This window comes from Rousettus aegyptiacus, unplaced genomic scaffold, assembly GCF_014176215.1.
Source record: "Rousettus aegyptiacus isolate mRouAeg1 unplaced genomic scaffold, mRouAeg1.p scaffold_m13_p_10, whole genome shotgun sequence".
NCBI classification, from domain to species: domain Eukaryota; kingdom Metazoa; phylum Chordata; class Mammalia; order Chiroptera; family Pteropodidae; genus Rousettus; species Rousettus aegyptiacus.
This window is the reverse complement of record NW_023416285.1, coordinates 21,480,174-21,501,650: the sequence shown is the minus strand read 5'-3', so window position 1 is coordinate 21,501,650 and position 21,477 is coordinate 21,480,174. Positions and strand designations below refer to the sequence as shown.

Genomic DNA, 21,477 nt, shown 5'->3' with positions numbered 1-21,477 from the left:
AACCACAAAATAATTTTGCACACTAGCCGAGTCCCCCATAATGCATCCTTTGACTTCAGAAGTTTTTAATGTATAATATATTAAATAAGTCAAGGTTCAAAACAGTTGCCAATTATATAGTCTTTTAACTCAACAGGGCATAGCTCTGGCTTTTCAAAAAGGAAATATATTAATTTATTAAAGAGTTAGATGTTTATTTTTAATAAATACCAAGTGTGGATTACATTACTTTTTTTGAAATGCATCCTCTGTAAAATATGGCACTGTGAATCATTATAACTGGTGTTTAAGTGAGTGGGGATTGAGCTGAAGGAATATGAAGCTTGTTGAAGTGCTTTCAGGTTATAACGGACAGCTGAGTCTGCTTATTAAGGCATTGCTTTTGCTTTCTTATATTACTGAGGGTAGAAATGAACAGTTAACAAGAGCTCCCTAGAAAATACTCCAATAGCTGGAGTTTTCATCCCTCATCACATTATATATATATATATATATATATATATATATATATATATACACATACACATATATATATACATATATATATGTATACATTTTATTATTAGTTTCATGTACATAGTACATTGGTTACACATTTATATAGTTTATAAAACCATCCCTGTAAATTGCTCTTTCTCTCCTCTGGCCTTCCACCTAGCCATTACATTAATGCTAACTGCATTCCCCATGCTGTGCAACTTATCCCTGTGTCCATCTATCAACTACTAATTTGTACTTCTCTAACCTTTCACCCCTTTCTCCTAGCTTCCCAACTCTCCTCCTGTCTGGCCATCACCAGATTGTCCTCTATATTTGTGAGTCTGCTTTTGATTAGTTTCTGCAAAGAAGTAAAATCATATGGTATTTATCTTCCTCTGTCTGACTTATTTCACTCAGCATAATAACCTCTAGGTCCATCTGTGTTGTTGCAAATGGTAGAATTTCATTTTTTTAATAGCTGAGTAATATTCCATTGTATATATGAATCATAACTTTTTTATTCAATTGTCTGTTGATGGGCATTTGGGTTGCTTCCATATCTTGGCTAAATTATTGCTGCCATGAACATAGGGGTGCATAGATCTTTATGAATTATTGTTTTGGTTTTCTTTGGATAAATACCCAGAACTGCAATTGCTGAGTCAAAAGGTATATCCCTTTTTAATTTTTTGAGAAACCTTCAGACTATTTTCCAAAGCTGTACCAATTTGAAATCCCACCAATGATGTATGAGAGTTCCCTTTTCTCCACATCCTCACCAACACTTGTTGTTCTTTGATTTATTGATGATAGTCATTCTGACAGGTGTGATGTGATATCTCATTGTGGTTTCATTTGTATTTCTTTAATGATTAGCATCGTTTCATAGACTTGTCATATATTTTTATTCTAGGACCCTTCCCTTTGACTTTAAGGTATAGCTTTGAGGTATAGCTCTTTAGTAAAAGGATAGTAAGAGAAATCGTAAGAATAGTTTTCCTACTTCATCACCTATTACAAGTCAAATGATTAATATTAATGAAACTCTATAGCCTCATCAAAGAAACTCAGACAGGTTAAAGAACTTGCTCAAGCTCACACAGCAGGTACATGTGAGTTAGGATTGTAAATGAGTCTTGTTGTATATCAGAGTTCATGCTTTTTTCTGAATGTGGATATAGTCATGAATGCTTAGTGTTTAAGAATTAAGTCCGTAAAATCAGTCAAAACTGAGTTCAACTAGCAGCTCTTAAATAAATTACTTTGCTTCTATAGATCTGTTTCTCTATCTGTAAAATAAAAATAGTATCTACTTCATAATATAACTATAAGAGTTCAATGAAAAAATGCCTGTAAAATATAGTAAGTTCTCAATACATCTCTGTAAATGTTATTGTTATAATTATTTTAAAAAATTATTAGATTGTGTTATTCTGATGGAGAAACAGTCTGTTACAAATATCATTGAGCTGATGGGCTTTTTCTAGTATTACATGGGTCAATCGTGAAATGTTAGAGTTTACCTTTCACCTATAAGAGGATCAATTACAAAGCAGAGTTGAAAATTTGCGACCTGCATCTTGCTATATTGTTTTATTTGCCCTTTACAGAGCTTTTGGAAAATTGTATTTGAATTTGTTTGTGTTGCTCTATTAACACTCTTAGTTTGACTACCTGGTCCCTATCTTAGAACTTGACATTTATTTCAAACAGATTTAATCATTTATAGAAATTTAAATGATATTGGTCAATTCATTCCACATCATTCAATTATTGTTTTGAAGGTGTTTACTCTTTGCCAGACTCTAAGGTAAGGATATTAAAATGAATAAATCACTTTCCTTTTCTCTGTAAGTAGTGCTTTTTATAGTCTATGGACATTTTAATCACTGAGGAATTTTATTAAAATTCAAATTTTAACTCAGTTGGCATGGGGTGAGATTCTGCATTTATAATAGGCTTCCAGCTGCTGCTGCTGGTCTCTGGGCCATGCTTGTAGTAGCAAAATGTCAAGCAGCTCATAGCTATGTCTGCAATCATATATGAGTACCAACAATAGCTAAGAATCATTTACATTGTTACACAAATGAGTGAATGAGCAATAGTAGGTACAACAGAGATAATTAGAAAGATATTGTAGAAAAAAATAAGCACAATTTGGTCTTGAATGTCAAGCAACATTTTATTAATATAACCATAGAACTTCTAAATGGAAATTCCCAATTTGATTTTTGATGCATTTGTAAAATGACTATTACTTCTGAGTAATGCTTAGTTAAAGATGAGCTAACACTATACATCGTTGTCTTCATAGATGTTCCTGGCCTACCTGTGCCTATCTTTCAATATACAATTCCTAAGTAAGGGGATGACTTCTAAAAAACCTTTACATTGAAATCTCACTTCACTTCTCAGCTTCAGTAATTCTAAGTACAGCAAGTCCTTGAATAATATCATTTTGTCCAATGTTGTTTCATTATAATGATGAGATGCTGTAGGGACATAAGTCTTGTTTTCAGTTTATAAGGTAAGGAGACTCTTCTAGAGCTAATCTATGACTGACTCAGTCTCTTTAACGACATTGAAGAGGAGCTCAGCTACTTCAGCTCTGTCCTAAAGTAGATACAGGCATAGTTCATTTTACTCTGCTTTACTTTATTGTCCTTCACAGATGTTGCATTTTTTACAAGTTGAAGGCAAGACCTTCCAGGAAAAAGATTATGGCTCACTTTATTGCGATACTTTATTGCAGTGATTGGGAACAGAACCCACAATATCTCTGAGGTCTGCCTGTAATTTTAAACTAGTATCATTAAGATGTGTTAGTGTACACCAAATGTGTCAGTGGGTTTTATATAGGTTCATTCATTAACAACATATACACCATTGGTTTTCTACCTAGAGCTATACCACGAGACAAAGATTCATAAGTAAAAAAAGAAAGCTTTCTAACAATGTTTTGACTTGATTATTAGGGCTAAAAGCAAGCTATATGCAAACACTGTACCGTAGTTGGTAACTTTGGTTCTCACAGGGATATGGGTTAAAAATCTTGAAACTACCTTATGCAGTTATAAGAGTTAATCATATAAAGAATTATATTATAGAAAATAAGAGTAAAGTTTATGTTGGTGAAAGAGTCAAAGGGAGGAAGGCTAGAATGGTACTGGATTGGAGTAGGAGATGCCAGTATGAATTCATTTATATATATATACATGTGTTGTATATATATGCTATCTCCTAGCTCTGTCTATATGAGAGAGCCTAGAAGTAGTGATACCCTAGAAGCAATAAGCACCCCTAGTACTTGGATCTTGGTTTCTAAAAACCATTATCCAATAAAAGAAATCAGAGTTTCTTGGAGAAGTGGTAAATTCCAGGGCTGGGGCAGAAAAAACACAAGATGAACCTGCAACATATTGTAGTGGGAGACAAGAAAGATATTGGCGGGGAGGAAGAAGAAATATGTCAAAGGGACACAGGAGATAACTGAAATAGATGGCATAATTTGAGAAAATGTTAATTGAGGTTAATCCAAATAATAAAATACTTATTTTTAGTTTATATGATATAAATAATGCATCTCATTCTAAATAAAAGCATGCATGCATGTATACATGCATGCATGCATGCATACATACATACATACATACATACACACATACACACACACATATATGGGAGAGAAGGAACAATTCTTTCTTACAAAGGAATAATTTTAATTAATAAATACAGGGAGACTGAGGAAACTAGAAAAGTGTCATTAGAACACCACAGTAATAATTGCTGCAAGATTCACCGGTGAAAGCTCAAATTAGTGGGTAAAGTTAAGTGGCATAGTCTCAAAGAAACTGTTCAAAATAAATATTTATCAGTTTCAAAAGGAAATATAGCAACTATAGTAGAGAAATTTGGCAGACTCCTCCTCGACCAAGAGATCAAGGTTAAAATTGCCTATAATAAGAGATATTGATACGATGCATTGAGAAGGAAATATGACATCTGTGACATTCTTCCTGGTTAGGCATAATCTCTGTCTAATCATGAGAAACATATCAGACAAATCCAAACTGTGGGACAGGCTGCAAAATAACTGACCTATACTTTTCAAATTCTAGGTCAATATAGACAATAAAAATTGAGGAACCGTCACGGTTTGGGGGAAATCAAGGCAACATAACAACTAAATGTAATGTGGGATCCTAGGACTGAAAACATTAGCAAAAAAAAAAAAAAAAAAAAAAAAAGGTGAAATCTGAATTAAGGCTGCAGTTTACCTAATAGTATTCACTAGTGTTATGCAAGATGTTAACGTTAGAAGAAGCTGAGTAAAGGGCATATAGAAGCTCTCAGTACCCTAATGAAAGTCTAAAATTAACTCAAAAAGTTTAAAACAATTAAATAATACAAAAAAAGTAGAAGTAGCCACCTATTCTAGTTCATTGCTAAAGGTAACCACAACTTTCAAATTAGGTTGTGTCCTTACGGGCACTATAGTTACTGTTACAATAATAAAGGGTTAATGAAATAATGAAAAATATTTTCTGATTTCAAGCATTTTACACTTACTTTTAATACTAGAGAATAATTACTAGGCTCAGTTTCAAAAATTGTGCATTGACAAGAATGGACTTAATTTAAGCTGTTTTACAAGCCCTGGTTATTTTGTTTTCAGTCCTTTGCCTGGTGACTGGTAATGATCCAAGGCCCTTACTCACTAGGCTCTCGCTCCATGTAGCACTTCTCTGCTTGGCTTTCTCGTTTCAGTATCACTTTAAGCTTTCAGCTCCTACTACCTCCTTCCTGAAGCATATCTGAAGTACTCGAACTAATTTACTTTTACTAATTGAGAGAGACAGATGAATTCCCATGCCTTTCTACATGCTTTTCTTAATGCTTCTAGCAGTCAGTAACTTTGTTTATAAGAGTTTAATTTATCTTGAAAAAAAAAAATGACCTTTCTTTTTCAGTCTGAGGCAGAGTCCAATTTTGACTACCTTTTTCAGTGTCTCCTACTTTAAGTAACTCAGATTTTGAAAATCTACCATCTGTTAACAAATAATGTTCTCACCATGAAGGCAGTGATTATGTTTATTGCAAATTCAGAGGATGAGAAACCAAGAAAAGTATAAAAATAGAAACTGGAGAGGAGCAAATCCTAAAAGAAAGAAACTGTATAAAATGAACAATCATGAACAAATCATATTTGCTGCCATGAAATTCAGAGTAAAAGAATGTGAGGCAAAAATATGGTTAGTTAAGACTGTACGAGTGAAGAAAGGGAAGAGACTGTTACAAAGATGATTTCATTGTCTTTTATTTCATATGAGAATTACTGGTAGACATACTTCAGTATGATTTTAATATAAATCTTTTAAAGCACTAGAAATAAATGTAAAGATGGTCATTTAAAAATATAAGCAAAGAATCACAAAATAATATAGCTAAAAGAAATACAGTAGATGAATGCAATTACATAAAAAATGACTTCAATTATACAATGTCTATAGCAAAGCTTAGACATTGTAATAATAATAAAGCCAACTTTTACTGCTATCAGGGTTTGTATTATATTTTAAATGCATTGTTTTCTTTTGTTCTAGACAACATCTCTATTATATTTATGAATAAATCAAAACTTCAGTATTGCCTTTATTACCAAAAAGGCCCCTCAGCTGCATTTACCACAAAAATAGGCCCACCTTGACAGTTCCCAGAATCCAACTTGTTCTTTTTTCTAAACGTGTCCCAATTCAACTGAGCTCTTGAAAATTGGCAAAATTATTAATACCTATATTGTTCCTTCAGCAACAATAAACATTTCTGAGTGTCTACTGTATACAGATCTCTGTTCTAGTCTCTAGGGATAGAGTAGAAAGTAATAAAACACAGAACTCCCCTATTGGGGGCTTACAGTTTAGTGTGGGGAACATAAACAAGTACATTTATAAAGTCTAAAAGTGATCATTACTGTGAAAAATATCAAATAAGGTGATGTAAAAGTGGGTGTTTGGAGAACTGTGCATTTAGAAAGAGGGCTCAGGTGGAATTCTTTGAAGAGATGACTTTGGAATTGATCCGCCAAGATACATATAAGTCAGTAAGGCAAAGATCATAGGAAGAGTGTTCCAGACAGAAGGAGCAGAATGTGCAAAGATGTTGCAGTGTGAATGAGCCTGGTGTGTCTGCAAATCAGAGAGAATGCCAGTGTTACTATAGGTTAGTGAAAGGTAAGGATAGTATTAAAAGATTTCCTTGGAAAAGTAAGTGAGAGCCTTGAGGACCTAGTAGAAATTTCGTTTTATTGTAAGAACAATGGAGAGTCATTAGAAAATCTTAATGGATGCATGGTGTAATTTTATTTGCATTTCAAAAAGATCACTTTGCCTAAGGATCCAGGAATGGATCTGAAGACCAGAGGGTAAGCAGGAAAAAATGGTGGACTATTCGGATAATCAAGAGATGACCCAATTTGGGGAAAAAAGTAGTTTTAGTAGAGATGGGAAGACATAAATGGATTTGAGATATATTTTGGAAGGAGCACCAATGAGACTCATTAATGGATTGAATGTGAGAGTGAGGGAAAAGGAAAAAAACAAAAGTTGATTTGTAGGTGTTTTTCTTGAGCACCAGAGTAGAAAGTAAACATTTGCTGAGGTGGTTTTAAGAAACTGAGAATTAGAGAAGAATTTGTGAATTCAAGCCTAAGAAAAATGATCCATTATTATTCTACTCCTACCATACCACGTATCCTTCAGTCCCAACTCTTCAATTTTAATACACTTCTTCTCTCACGTAGGAGAACTAGACCAACCAGCATAAATTTCTCCATTTACATTTGCTTCTACAATATGGTCATCTCCTTTCTAGTCTCAGAGTGAAGGGCATCCTTTATCCCCACTAAAGCTAATTGTCCCATATTTGCCATTGACCTCAGCATTACCACATCTCTTGAGGAATTTCATTTTCCAAATGTGCTATTTCTATGTCCAATGTCCTCCCTCCTCTGCCTCCCTATTCTTTATTGGATTGTTCCTTTTTACATTCAGAAGTTTATAAGTACCTGTTAACTTGGAAAAAGAAAATCTCTAGATTTTTTTTTTCTATCATTCTCTTTGTTAACTTTTTGTAATAAGGGCTTAAGGCCTTCTTTCTTTGTGACTGTTGTTGTGAGGTGCAGAGGTTTGGGTTAAACATAAGGTACAGCTCTCAGCACACAATTGTCACTGGTCCATGCAAGGCCATGGAGCCTCTCTGATTTATTTGTTTGTTCAGTATTCCCATTTTACCCATTCCCCACTGCTGTCCTTCTTTCTCATCGGCAATCATTCTAATGGGTTTGACAAATGTGTTTTTTAAGGTTTTTCATAAATATTCTTATATAATTTGTAATGACATTTTTGTGTGCATTGCAAGTATTGTAATTTACATAATTGTATTATGCTTTAATTCTCATTTCACTTCTTCTTCTTCTTTTTTTTTTTTTTTTAGAGTGCACTGGTTTAATGTCTCCATGTTGCTATATGTACTTATCACCCATTCTTTTCCTGATCGCAGCACCCACTACATTAGGTGGACACACAGATCGGTTCTTCCTTCACATTACCACAAACAGTGCTATCAAGTATATCTCGCATGTCCAGTGACGAGCCCATGCTAGAACTGCTTTGAGCTGTATACCCAGGAGTAGAAATGCTGGGTTGCGGCACATGTGCAAACTTAATTTGAATGAGTGCTGCCAGTTTCCTCCCAAACTGGCCTCCCATCCACACACCTACAGGCAGTGTCCAGGATCTTCAATAGCCACATCTCCACTAACACTAGTCATTATCCACCTTTCTAATTTTTACCATATTCGTGGATATTTTATTTTTGCTTAATTTATCTTTTTATTTATGTGTTTTAACATCTCTTCAGATGCTTGCCAACTTTTTGGAGATTCCATTTCTGTAAATGACAATTATAACCTTTGCCTAATTTTATATTGGTTTCTCGTGTTTTATTTATTGATATGCAGAAACTCTTGTATATTCTAATATTATTTTTCTTGTATTTGGGGGATAAATTCTACTTGATCATAATGATATTTTTTCATACTATTGGATTTTGACCAATGATGTTCAGTTAGATGTATTAAATACCTTTTTGTATTTAATAGTATTTTCAACTAACAGTGGATTTATTGGGTATAACTGCATCGTAAATCTAGGAGCGTCCATACACTGTAACAGGGTAGAAGGAATCAGAAGACCTGTGGTTAGATTGCTAACTATTAAATTTGAAATGCAGGAAGTAGGTAATTAGTGGAGTTTCTCCATCTGGTGAGCAGCCACATGGATTGGAATCATATACACAATTTCAGTAGGGAAGGAAAAATAAAATAAAATAAAATTGGACTTCTTATACTAGAACCAAATATTCTAAATGTTAGTGATTTTTATCCCTAAGTGATGGAACTATGTGTATTTCTTTCCCTTACATGTTTATAATATCCTGAATGATCAAAATGCTCACAATGAGGTTCTATCAAATGTATAATATATATAATGCATTTTGAGTTGAATACATTTGCTTTTCTACAATCCTCTTTATTAAGGGAACCAGGAGAAAAATTCCTTCTCTTTCTGCCAAAGCAATTACAAGAGATTCTTGACTGTTTAAAGAAGAGGATAAAATTAGCCTTTAGGAAAGTGTGAGAAAGCGTTTGACTCTTCCCAAAGAAAAATAATTGAAAATTAAAGAGAAGAAACTAGCCTTGAAGAAAGTATACAGAAAAGGTTTTAGTCCTCATTAAGATAAAATAATACATAGTTGATTTAACTGGCATATTTTTAGATAAATTATCTCTGAGTGCTTTTATAGATATCTAGATGGGAAAAAAAAACTTTCATAATCTTTATATATAGGATGCAAGGTATTTTAAGTGAATTTTCAAATTATCTGGTGCCTGATGGACTTAACTAAAAATGTAAACCTTTTTTTTTTTTTGTATTTAAAATAAAGTACTTATTTTCAGTATGATAAAGGACATAGCTTACTGTAAAAAGAATTCATAAAATATAAATTGTTTTGGTACAATTAAAAAGAACTAAGAGAATGACATAATTTAATGTGATAATACCTCTTCTATCTTTTCTAAATCCTAGAGATGTCTATTAAAGAAAACATATTTAGAAATAGCTATATTTTTAAGTAATTAAAAATTAATCTTATGGCAATTTAATTCTTTCATTAGTAGGTGTTAGTGTTATTTCATTATTCTTTCTTGTATCTGCAATTATGAATATCCTATTCTGTACGTGATAGAAACAGTGAAACATTAAATATCAGCTGTTTTAGTTGGCGACAGTTATTAAAAAGAAAAGAACATGTAAAGCCATGTCTTTACTTTTTCATCTGGATGTTCTGTGCAGCTATTCTGATCTTTTCAGTCTTTGAGCTGCCACAGTGATGCTAGGAAATTTTAACACCATATTCTTACTTTATTGACCTTACTTTATTAGCAAACTAATAGAAAACCAGATAAAGTTTCAGCCTAGTTCCCCCACAGCACTTATGGCGGGAAAAGTTTCCATAGATCTAGTGATAAAACTGTAACCATCATTTTCTTCCTTTTGGGTTTCTGATCAAGAAAGCAATTCCCTATGCACTCATTCAAGCAGCTCTTCGAATGTAAGCACTTTAAAGTCATACTAAATATATCACTATACTATGCAATTGTCCAGTCAAGGTGGAGTAATAGTTACCAAATTTATACTCCTATCTAAAACAACTAAAATAAAAGATAAAATAGAGGGAGGGGGAAAGTACTTAAGAAAGTAGGCAACAGGAAATAGTGACCACTAAATGATGAGAGAGAAATGAAATAAGCCCCGCTATTGCCCTGGCATACCACATGGAAATATTTTAAGAATCTAGGCTAGGTAGCAGGAATCTGGGCATAGTCTGGCAGTCCCCCTGAATTTATGAGATGACCCTGGGAGTCTAGAGGAGCCCAAAAAAGCCAAAACAAACAAACAAACAAACAAAAAGGCAAAATACTAGAGAGGAGATAGCTTCAGAGAAATAGAATTCTGAAGACCAGAGTAGGTTCCTAGCAAGCGTTCAGTTGAGTACTGATAAGTCCATATGTGTGAATAAACTACTAATGGCCCAGAAGAGAGCCAACTAAGGATTAGAGATGATAGTTTCTGAAGTTTACACAAGGTTAGGGATATTGCTTCTTCACAATAGAAAGTGTTAAAAGAAAAAAAAAACTCTCATCATTCAGTAGATAATTTAAAGAATACAGATCTTGCCTCAGAAATGGGGACAAGTTAATCCTAAACTAAATCAAGGTCTTGTTCAGCTTAACAAAACTTAAAGGCAAGACTCAAAAAAGGCCAAACTTTCAGCTTAAACCTCTCATAAAGTTCAAGAATATTGATGGAAATATGCAAATATTTAGCACCCAAACAGATACAATTGACAATATCTGGTATCCCTTCATAAAACCAGACATACAAAGAAGCACAAAACTATAATTTCTCTACTCTGTGTCGATGGCCCTTGCAATGTGACTTGGAGTTTCTTCCATTAAGACATTCCGAACCATTAAATCTGAGCTTGCCTTGTGTCTTGTTTTGGCCAACAGAATACAGTGGAAGTGACAATGGACACTTCTGAGCTTAGACCCCAAGAGGCCTTTTATGACTCTGCTCTCTCTCTTGAAAACCTGTCCAGATTTGACGTGAACAACCTGGGCTTGTCTGCTAGATAATGAGAAAGATGTGAAGCAGAAATGAGTCTTTGCTGCTGGGACCATTCTTGACCAATCAGTGCCCAACAACCAGGAAGCTCTCAATAAACACATAACTGAGCCTAACTGCAAGCAGAAGATCCACCGGCTAAGAACAGCCCAAATTGCCAACTCACTAAATCATGAGGTAGGTAAATGGTAACTAAGTTTTGGAATAGTTTGGTATACAACATAAGCTAAATGAAACATATCTCTTCTCATCTTAATACCCTGAGTGGGAGTGGCTATGAAAATAGAATGGACTAAGTAAAGAAGAGGGATGAGATGGAAAAATAATGGTTCTTTTAGGAGGAAAAGGGAAAGGGATATTGGTAGGCAAACAATCATGTGCATTATAACAAATTTTTCCTTGAAAATTAACATAGTACTTACTGTTAGATTTAAGTAGAATTTCCCACAGTGATAGCTTTTAACTAAAGAGCAGTTCTTACAGCTTTATGAAAGGGGAGAAAATAATTAAATTTTGGTGGTGGCATCTTTTTAATTTAATTTGACTTACTAGTTAGGGGGGAAAATCTGCCTTAGGCTATTTTACAAAACCTAATGCTGGGGATATTAATTTACTTTACTTTGTTTGTGAAGATTTTACTTTATATAATTACATGAAAAAATTACCTGGCAGATGTGTTTTCACTAGCATTCCATTGGGCTTCCTAACACAGGGAATTTTTCAAATTGCTTTTAAATGGAAGTCTTATAAGAGAGGGGTGAAAATTGTATGCATATCTTTCTTGCCAGAATTATCAACAATTAGAGTGTGAGGAAAACATAAAGAATAAAAGGAAAGTGAAAGATTACTCTTCAGTCTATAGGAAACCTATAATTTAAGGTATTGTGTCATTTATTTGCTTTCAGAAGATGTAATTATGATGGATTGTGCTTCAAAGCAATTATGAAGCTTCCATTAGTGGCATTTGCATGTCTGATTATATGAATCTTGTCAACCTCTGGCCTGGTACATTGTTGCTGAAAAAATTTGGTGAATACTCACGTAAGAACATTTTTTAAAAGGGCATGACCATGTAACTAATGATTCTCATATATTCAGCTTATGCCTATTAGGATGTTTCAACTTGACCACAGTATCTAAAGAAAGATTGATTCCACTTACTAGCACAGTATGATACACAGTCACAGATCCCTATGCTTTGTTAAAGTATAAATTCAGGCTGTGAGTGAGGATTATACGTTCCTTATGCCTGCTCTTCCCCCTAAGAGGTTTTATTTTTCAGATAAGAATACACACACACACACACACACACACATTTATATGTCTGATTATATATATACATACACATATATAAATATATATATATAAATTATATATATATCAAGAAAGTTTTTCTTTTACATTGTTACAGAAAAAAAATATGTTAATAAAATGGTCCAAGTATAATTTTTCATGATAATTGTCTTTGTTTCTTGAAAAATCACCCATAGCATTCATTGCTTTAAAACATCTGGCTACAATTAGCCTAAATAACACAGTAGATAGGATACATTTGTGTCTGTCCAATGTCTAGGAGAGAACACCAAGGTGTAATCAGGATACACGCATTTGTGTCAGAAGCTCAAGCAAAAAAATGGTGCTGATCTACCAAGGGCCTAGTGAAAATCGTACAGTAACATAGAAACAGATGAGACAAACCAAAAAGAGCATATATAAACAAAGAGGAGCCAGGGTGCTATGCAGAATTAATTCCAACAGAAAAGTAAGAGCCAGATTATTACAAGTACTTGTTGTTTTGTGTGTTTTGGGAGGTGGGGTTGGGTGAGGGGGAGACCAAAATTTCAAACAAACAGGAGTTACTTAATCCTTAAAAGCTGATTGGGTTTGTCTGGTCAGCTTGAGAAGAAACATGAACATCAACAGCAAAAATTTTCTCAGAAAAAAATTCTTCCTTACTTCATCTTAAAGGAGTTTATATTTTCTCTGTGAAGACATGAATTAACATTCAAACTAGGCAGGATGCATACCTCTACATAAAAGTAAACGAGAATGTGAACAAAATAAATTACTGAGTAAATAAAAAAAAATAGGCAGTTTTATGTTTAGGAAGAATCAAGGCCATATTTGTTTCTCATATTTTCAATTTCTCCTTTATTTCTCTTCATTTTTTGAACCTCCTTGACTTGTGGTATCTTTCAAGTTTTTCTTTGTGGGTATGTAATTTAATAAGGGACTATATATGATCCCTACATCCTCAGAACCATCAGAAGGTGCATAAGAGACAGAAATGTGGAATGTATATTTGGTGCTAGTGTAACTTCACAGACTACAGGTAATAGTTTATCAGATATTGAGGTAAACCGAAAAATAAGGTGCCTCTGAAAGCCACTCTGATTTAATCTTGTTAAAAACACTGTTGGTCAGATTTGGTCAATGAGCCTTCAGTCTAACAAAATGAACATTCTGATAATTTTTGTAATTTTTAGCATCTTTTAGCAACACACAGATGTGGCCTATTTTCCTTTCTTAGCGGAAAATGAAATATAAAAATACAGATTAACTAAGCATTTGCCAAACTATATGATGTGGAATTCTGATTAACAGGATGTTTATGGGGATTACAAGTCAAAAGGAGAATACCAGAGATATATAGTACACACATTCAAAGAAATATATGATATTATATAAGTAGTGATAAGCATTATTTTTAAAAAGCACAGAAAACGGGTGTTATATACAAAGGGTGGTATTGAGATAATATTTTTAATAGAAAGGTTAGGTGTGCTTAGAAGTGGAGACCTTAATGAACAAAGATTTAGGAGAGTATTCCAGGAAAATAGAAATGGCTGAGTTGCTGAGCCTGGAATGAGCTTGGTTTATTAGGGGAACAGCAAGAAGACTTGTGTGACTAGATCTAAGTGAGTGGAGGGCCAAATTATCAAGGGCCTAATAGGCTAGGACACAGATTTAAGCTTTATTCTAAGACTCTGTGGAGCCATTTTGATCAGGGGATGGTCCTCAACTCAGTTTATAAAAAGTCCACCTAACTGTTTTATGTATGTGAGACTCAAAACAGTAAACTATTGAAGCACTAAAACCAGTCACTCTGGATGATTAGCACCCGAAACTTCTAGTCTCAGACCCTATTGTGCTCAAGTTCCTTTACCTTTATCTTGTCAAATACTGGGTGCTTTTTACCACAGATACAACAAACACACAGGTGTATCAATGAAACTGAGATGCAATAGATTTCTCATTTAGGAAAAAATTAAAAATAATCAAAGGAACAAGTCTATAACTGTGGAGATGAGTAGAGGAAGCATTTTAGTATAGGAAAATCTCATCATTACTAAGCATCATGTTGTTCAGGATCAGTTTTTAAGACTGGTTTTTAAAATGTTAGTACATTTACTTTGAACTTCTCAACTCAGTAAAGTCCAAGGGGATGCAAATATCAAGGTATTGGATCAGAGTTTCTCAGCTGTAGTACTATTAACATTTTTGCTGGACCATTTGACATTCTTTGCTGTGGGGAAGGGTCCTGTACATTTGCAGGATGTTTAAGAGCATCCCTGGCCTCTGCCTACTAAATGCCAGTACCTACTATCCCTATCTCCTTGTCAGCCCCCTTGCAAAGTCAAGACATTAAAAAATGTCTCTAGACATTGTCAAATGTCCTCTAGGAGGAAGGTTGCCCCCAGGGAGAACCACTATGTTAGATGAGAGGAGTAGTCTACACAGAGTCTCTTTTTTATACAAACATGAACAAGAGCATGTGCAAAGCAAACCTGTATTGGAAAGCATCCAACTACTAAAGCAGTGCTGGGAACTCAAGGCAGATTGCCAAGCCTTCACATCAAGGACATGCTCACCTCACTGAATCTTGGCAAAAATTGTTCCAATTGCTTTTACCCTAATTCATGTGGTTACTATGGCTCAGAGATGACAAATTCAAACTTGGATGTGATGAACTTGAAGACACTGAACTAGTAACTAGAGAGGTGGGGACTAGATTCAGGTCCTCCTGACTCCAAATCTTATTTTCCTTCCAATATATTATTCTACATCCTGCCAAGAATACCAAACATTATCACGTACAGGATGGGTTTTTTATGGCATAAATTTGGATTGTAGTTTGAAAAATTAGATAACCATTAGCAATCTCTTTCACAATAAATCTCTTTTCCAAATAATTGTAACTATTATTATGAAAAATCATTGTTATAGTAATAAATTTTAATAACAAGTGGCATATATCAAAGACTCACCAGGTGTAAGGTACTTTGATAAATGTTTCATGGGGATAGTCTGATTAAATCCTCATAATAATCTGATGAGCTAAATTCCATTTTGTAAAATATGATTCGCATTTTACAGATCAAAATAATAATTAGAAAGAAATGTAATTTTTTTGCTTACTAAACGAGTGGCACATTGTTAAGTTCTTTACATAGATTTAATCCTCATCACATTCTTATGAGGCAGAAAGTATTTTTCTTTTCATTTTTCAGTTGAGGAAAATGACTTAGAAAAATAATGCTATCACTCAAAATAAAGCTTGAAAGTTTAGCTGGCATTTAAACCTGTTTTAGGGTCTGATCTCATAACCATTCATTATACTATCTTGATATTAGTAGTACGTTTAAAAATTTGGACAATCATGAGTGAATATAAATGCCTTTCCTTTTACAAAAAGATAGCAATAAACACTTTTCAAGTGATTTTTTTTTTCTTTTTAACATGAAATCTCCGGTAGAGACATCTTTCTTAGAAATGCATTTTGTCTTTGCATGATCTCTCCCCTTTCCTCCATGCCTCCTACCCTTCCCATCAGGAGCTCAAAGTAGATAGAGGAGGAAGTGAGAGGGCATGGAATGAAAAGAAATGTCAACTAGTAAAAGCTGTCAGCAAGCACAAAAGGTGAGAAGCAGTGTTTGCTTTGGCAAGCCAGAAACGCTTAGGTTTATAGTCACACTCTGTCTTCATTCCCTCTTGCAGGCTCCATCTAAAAGTTTCCCTAGGAGAGATACAAGGGAAATAACACATTTTTCTTTTTAAATATGGGGTGCTGGAACAGACTTTAATTTATTAAACCAAGATTGCAGCTTGATCCTTTTTGTCACACTGAAACATTTCAGCAGTTTATTAAAAATACATGCATTTGACTTGCCATTTCTTGTTCAGGGTCCCTTCTGTCATTCCTCATAGAGATAGCAAAGTTTTAGGTACTGCAACAGGAAACATAATGGTTTTTACTTTTGCGTTCTAGAGGCGTTCTATTAAAATGGGAAGCCTAAAATTTTTTATATATGTAGCTTGTGACATATATCCTCATGTTCTCATGTAAGACAGATGGATAAATTAGCCAATGATAAACCATGATTGATAAATACTGAGATGCATTTATTAAATCAATGGTTGTAAAATAAAATGACCCCAGAAGGCAGAGCTGTAACTGAAATGGGTAAAGCAGAACAATATAAGAGTGGTAAGGAATGGTGGGGAGTGTGGTCTAAATCTGAGCATATTTGTTTTCCCTTAGCCTTATGCTCATGACTCACCTGTAACAGATTTTTGCTATGCAAGACTGTGGGCTCTGTGTTGCCAGGTTTTATGACTTAAAAGTGGAGCTGGAAATCCACGTTTTTAAGTTAAATTTTCTGACTTTAAAATGTTGGCAAATTTCTTCCTTTTTTAAAAAAATACTATTCAGGCTGCTCATATAGTTCCTCACTTATAGTAGATGGATATTGATTTCAGATGTGGGAAGCATTGTGGTAATTTGCACTCTATTCTAGTTAGGAAGACTTTTATGGTGGTTTGATACACCTCAGCATTTGAACTTACACTTGACTAGACTTTTCTTGGGGAGGGGAGATTGTTACAAATAACTACAGAAAATCCAGTTCAGTAGGTCTGAAGTAGGGCCCAGGAATTCTGCTATGGATGAAACAGTGAACATATTTTTAACACTATCTTACAAAGTGAGAGGTAGTATAACCCATTAGATCAGGGACTGGAGATCTATGGCCCATTGACCAAATCCTATCTGCTGCTTGTTTTTGTAAAGATTTATTGGAACATAGCCACATCCATTTATTCACATATTGTGTATAATTGTATCATCTTACAAAGGCAGAATTAAGTGGTTGTGATAAAGACTGTATGGCCCTCAAAGCTTAAAATATTTACTATCTTGCCCTTACATGAGTTTGCTGATCTCTGCATTAGAAAAGTGGGTTCAATGTCTTTAAATAAAAGCATGACCCCTCAATATTACCCAGGCTCATAAAAGCAATGTAAAAAAAAGCTATGTTGCTTATGATGTTGATTCATAATTCAGTTTTGTCCAAACTAGTTCTCCTAAGTAAAGACTATCTTGTTGCTATGACAACACTTACCAAGAGCTATATAGAGGAGAAGAAAAGACAAAGGCAATAAAAACATTAAATATTAGACCAGAGTAAAGGACAGTAAAAGGTTTGTGATTTGGCTTTGACTTTGGCAGGGGTGTAGACACAAGAATGTTCATATTCTCCCCCATAGGTGAGATGGTCACATATGACTTTGAGAATCCCTGCTCCTCCAATAGGCAGTCTCTTATCACAGTCTTCACAAACACCATCTGTGTGTACTGAGGAAATGACTTCACAAATAAATGAGTCATATGCCAAAGATTTTCACTTGTCAGCAGTGTACATAATGGGTGTATGAGATTCAAAAATAGATCAAAGTTTAATTTCTGTTGTCTTATCCTCAATATATATCAATCATATTACAACTGAAAAGTCCCACAGAATCTGAATAGCTTTTATATTTATTACTTCATTACCAGTCATGTAAGCCAGCTACTCTGTTGTTCCTATCTCAGCAAATGGCATAACCATTCAAGCTTTCCTGAGGTCCTAGAGTCAAATTTAATTTCACCCTTTTCCTCTTGGATCTCAATCACACAGCCACTTCTCAGCCCCTTCATGTTACCAGTTTGGTCCGAGCCACTAATATCTCTTTGTCTGGCCAGCTGTGGTCATCTTCTTATGTATCTCCTGCCTACATGCTTACCTGCCCACAATATAGCCTCTGCTCAGCAACCAGAGTTCTATTTTAAATACTTTGATCAGATTAAGTCATGCCCCAGCTCAAAACTCCTCCTTCAATGTCTTCCTATCACATTCCATTGGAAATCTGAAATCCTTCCCATGGTTTCCAAGGCCCCATAGATCTATCCTCATTTCCTATTGCTCAGCTCTTACTTATTTCTCCCCAGCCACCTTGGCCATCTTCTTTCTTTTCAGAGGTCCAGACATACTGTGTTTCTTTCTGCCTCGGGGCCTTTGAACTTATTGTTTCCATCCACCAGGATAGCTCTTCCTACAATCCTTTTCTTGGCTCTCTCTCTTTTTATTCATGCCTCCTCCCTGAGGAGTTGAAGGCTTCCCTGATCATCCGTCAATTGCTATCCACCTTTCTTGCATTATTTTTCTTCATAGAATTTATCATCACATGAAACCCTATTATACAGTCACTTTTTTATGGATTTTTAGCTTATCCCACTCAATCTTAATCTTCATGAGTTTTGTCTGTGCTACTTCCTATTTTATCCACAACACCTAGACAAGGTATGGCAGAGTAGGCATTTATTTATTTTTACTAAATGAACAAATAAAAGAAAGAATAAATATAAATTCCAAGACTGAAATTTCACTGACTTTATCATTTTTAAAGTAGCAAGATTTTAAGACAGCAAACTCTTGTGCCCTGGGCCTGCCAGGACCAGTAACTTCATTTCCTCCACGGAAAGATACTCTGAGTTAGGCATCTAAGATGGTGTAAGAGGATTAAATAATGGAAATACTCAACATAAAAAGGCCAGATTATATAAACTAATTTTTAAAAAGAAAGGAGTAAAGAAGTGAAGTCTGAGTAGTCAGATCAGAAAAGCCTGGTGGGGTAGCTGTCCTTGGGGACACTGTAGGTCAATGACTAGGCCGGGCTATGCACTTCAGCTAGCTCTTGTCTCAACATTTGCCTGCTTTGTGTTTTGCTAACCCCTGATAACTTCAGAAATTTATCTCTATGTGGCTGGTCATCTACAAACATGTGAGAGCCATGAGGCAGAATGAGGTGAAGGAAGGTGACTGGACTGCTGTAAAATCTCTTGCTACTTGCCGACACACACACACACACACACACACACACACACACACACACACACACGGCATGGAAGTCAAATTTTACAATGATGGCATAAATCAATTAGACAAGGGAGGTTTGACAGAAACATGGTCCACAATGATCTACAGGGATTAAGAATCTCACGCAATGTCCCAAACTCTGTTTTGTCTTTCACACACAGAAAGTTATAGTGGATGCAGATGACTAGGTAAAAATTTTTTGAAACAATCAAATGGTCAAAAATGATTATCCTTAGGCATTGATAATTTGCATAATGGTAATATGGGGATATCATGGAAATTGAGATATAGCAAACTTCACATTGCTTTAACAAGGTGTTTCAGGAAGAATTTTTCCCAACACTTTTTGCTTTGTAAAATTAATAATTATTTTCCTTTAAAAGTAGATAAATACACACACATATATTTGATATATATATATATGCTGCTCATCTCATAATAACAAAAATTACAAATAAACTATAATATTATGCATTTTCTAGAGTACTAAGTAATGATAAAAAATGGATTCAAAAATCATGAAATGAATCAAAATAGATCAATGAAATTACAAAAACAAATGGAATAGTCATAATTATCAAACAATAAATTTGAAATTATAAAGCAATTAAGAAAATATGCTTAAAGTTGCCAATAGTTTTAATTTTTATTTTTATATTGTATTTTTTATTATTTTTTTCTTAATAAGATTATTGCAAAAAATCAGGTGAAAAATATATACATATATAATCCTATCTACCCAACAGATCATTAATAATAGTTTGGGGTAATGCTTTTAGATATTTTCCTATTTATATACAGTATTTATCAAGTCTCATGCATAAACATGATGTAAGCATGTATATGTGATATTTTTTAGATAAGTCAAGCTATACATATTACAAAGTAACATGCCCTTCTCAGTTAGCTATATATTATGAACATCATTCAAAGTAAAATATATATATATATATATATATATGCTGTTTAATTCTAGGCACTTACAAAAGTTTTATAAAAATTTTCTTCTTTTACATTTTTAATGGTTACATAAGATCATATGAAATATTTACATTTATATAAGTAATTTATACTATTTTAATTAATATTTTTAATGTTTTTAAATAATTAATGGAACAGACAAAATCAGTTTAAAACGAATGAGAAATTTAAAGATAGAAATGCTTCGAGCCCAAATTCTAACAAGCAAGTAAAAATGCTTTAAAAAACAGTTTCTGGTGCATCACATTCAACATGTTAGAAAGAAACAACCCAAAATTCATAGATTCACATATTCTATTTTTGACCAGTATGTGATTCTTAACAGCATTATTTCAATAATAAGTATCAGCTGACTGGGTGGGAAAGGGCTACTCGGAGATCCAGTCTAGGGAAGGGAGGTGGCAGTCCATCATGCCCCGAAGTCGCCTTCACTAAGACTAACCCTGACACTATTTTTGATCCTTTTTTGGCTCCGTTTATCTGTCCACAGGTCCCAAAGATCTCTCAAAGAATCTTAGCTATGGATATGGAGCTGTAAATACCTATTGGGTCTCTGTGCATAGTGATCATATTCTCTAAACCGAAAAGTGTAGCACATGTTCTAATCAAGAGATGGGGGACTTGAAATCTTTACCTTCTTGGAAAATGTGGGAAATTCAGTCCAAATCCAGGCACTTAGTTTTTGGACTTAATTTCAGTTTGAGTGTTTGATCTTTGGATGGGATTTATATTTAAAACTATGATTTTTCTGTGCCGCTGGAGAACCTGCATGGAATTAATTATTCATTAATGCAATTCTTCTAGTTTACTATCCATCAATGTGTTCATTTAATCTCCTTGAATATGGAAAATATAGTTTTGACATTATTTGGAGTGGGGATGAATTTTATTAATGCTTCATTCTAATCCATTTCAAAGTGCCATGGGTGAAATCTACATTGCTACCAGCAGTCGTAACAGAATAACCCTTAGGAGAGCAGTTAGGATTGAAGAGTTAGAGACTTGACCTCAAGAAGGTAGGAACCTTTTGCATGAGCATAATCTGAAAGGTTAATCCTAATTGGCTAAGAAAA

At 34.2% G+C, this 21,477-nt stretch overlaps 1 long non-coding RNA gene across 1 annotated transcript in view; it reads left to right on the top strand.

Annotated features, from left to right (window-relative positions):
• The window catches only part of LOC107508739, a 131,400-nt gene that overhangs the window by 70,986 nt on the left and 38,937 nt on the right, over nucleotides 1-21,477 (top strand). The window contains exon 2 of the long non-coding RNA XR_001596380.2: nucleotides 11,114-11,405. This is a non-coding gene — a long non-coding RNA (uncharacterized LOC107508739). The remainder of the gene's footprint in view (nucleotides 1-11,113; nucleotides 11,406-21,477) is intronic.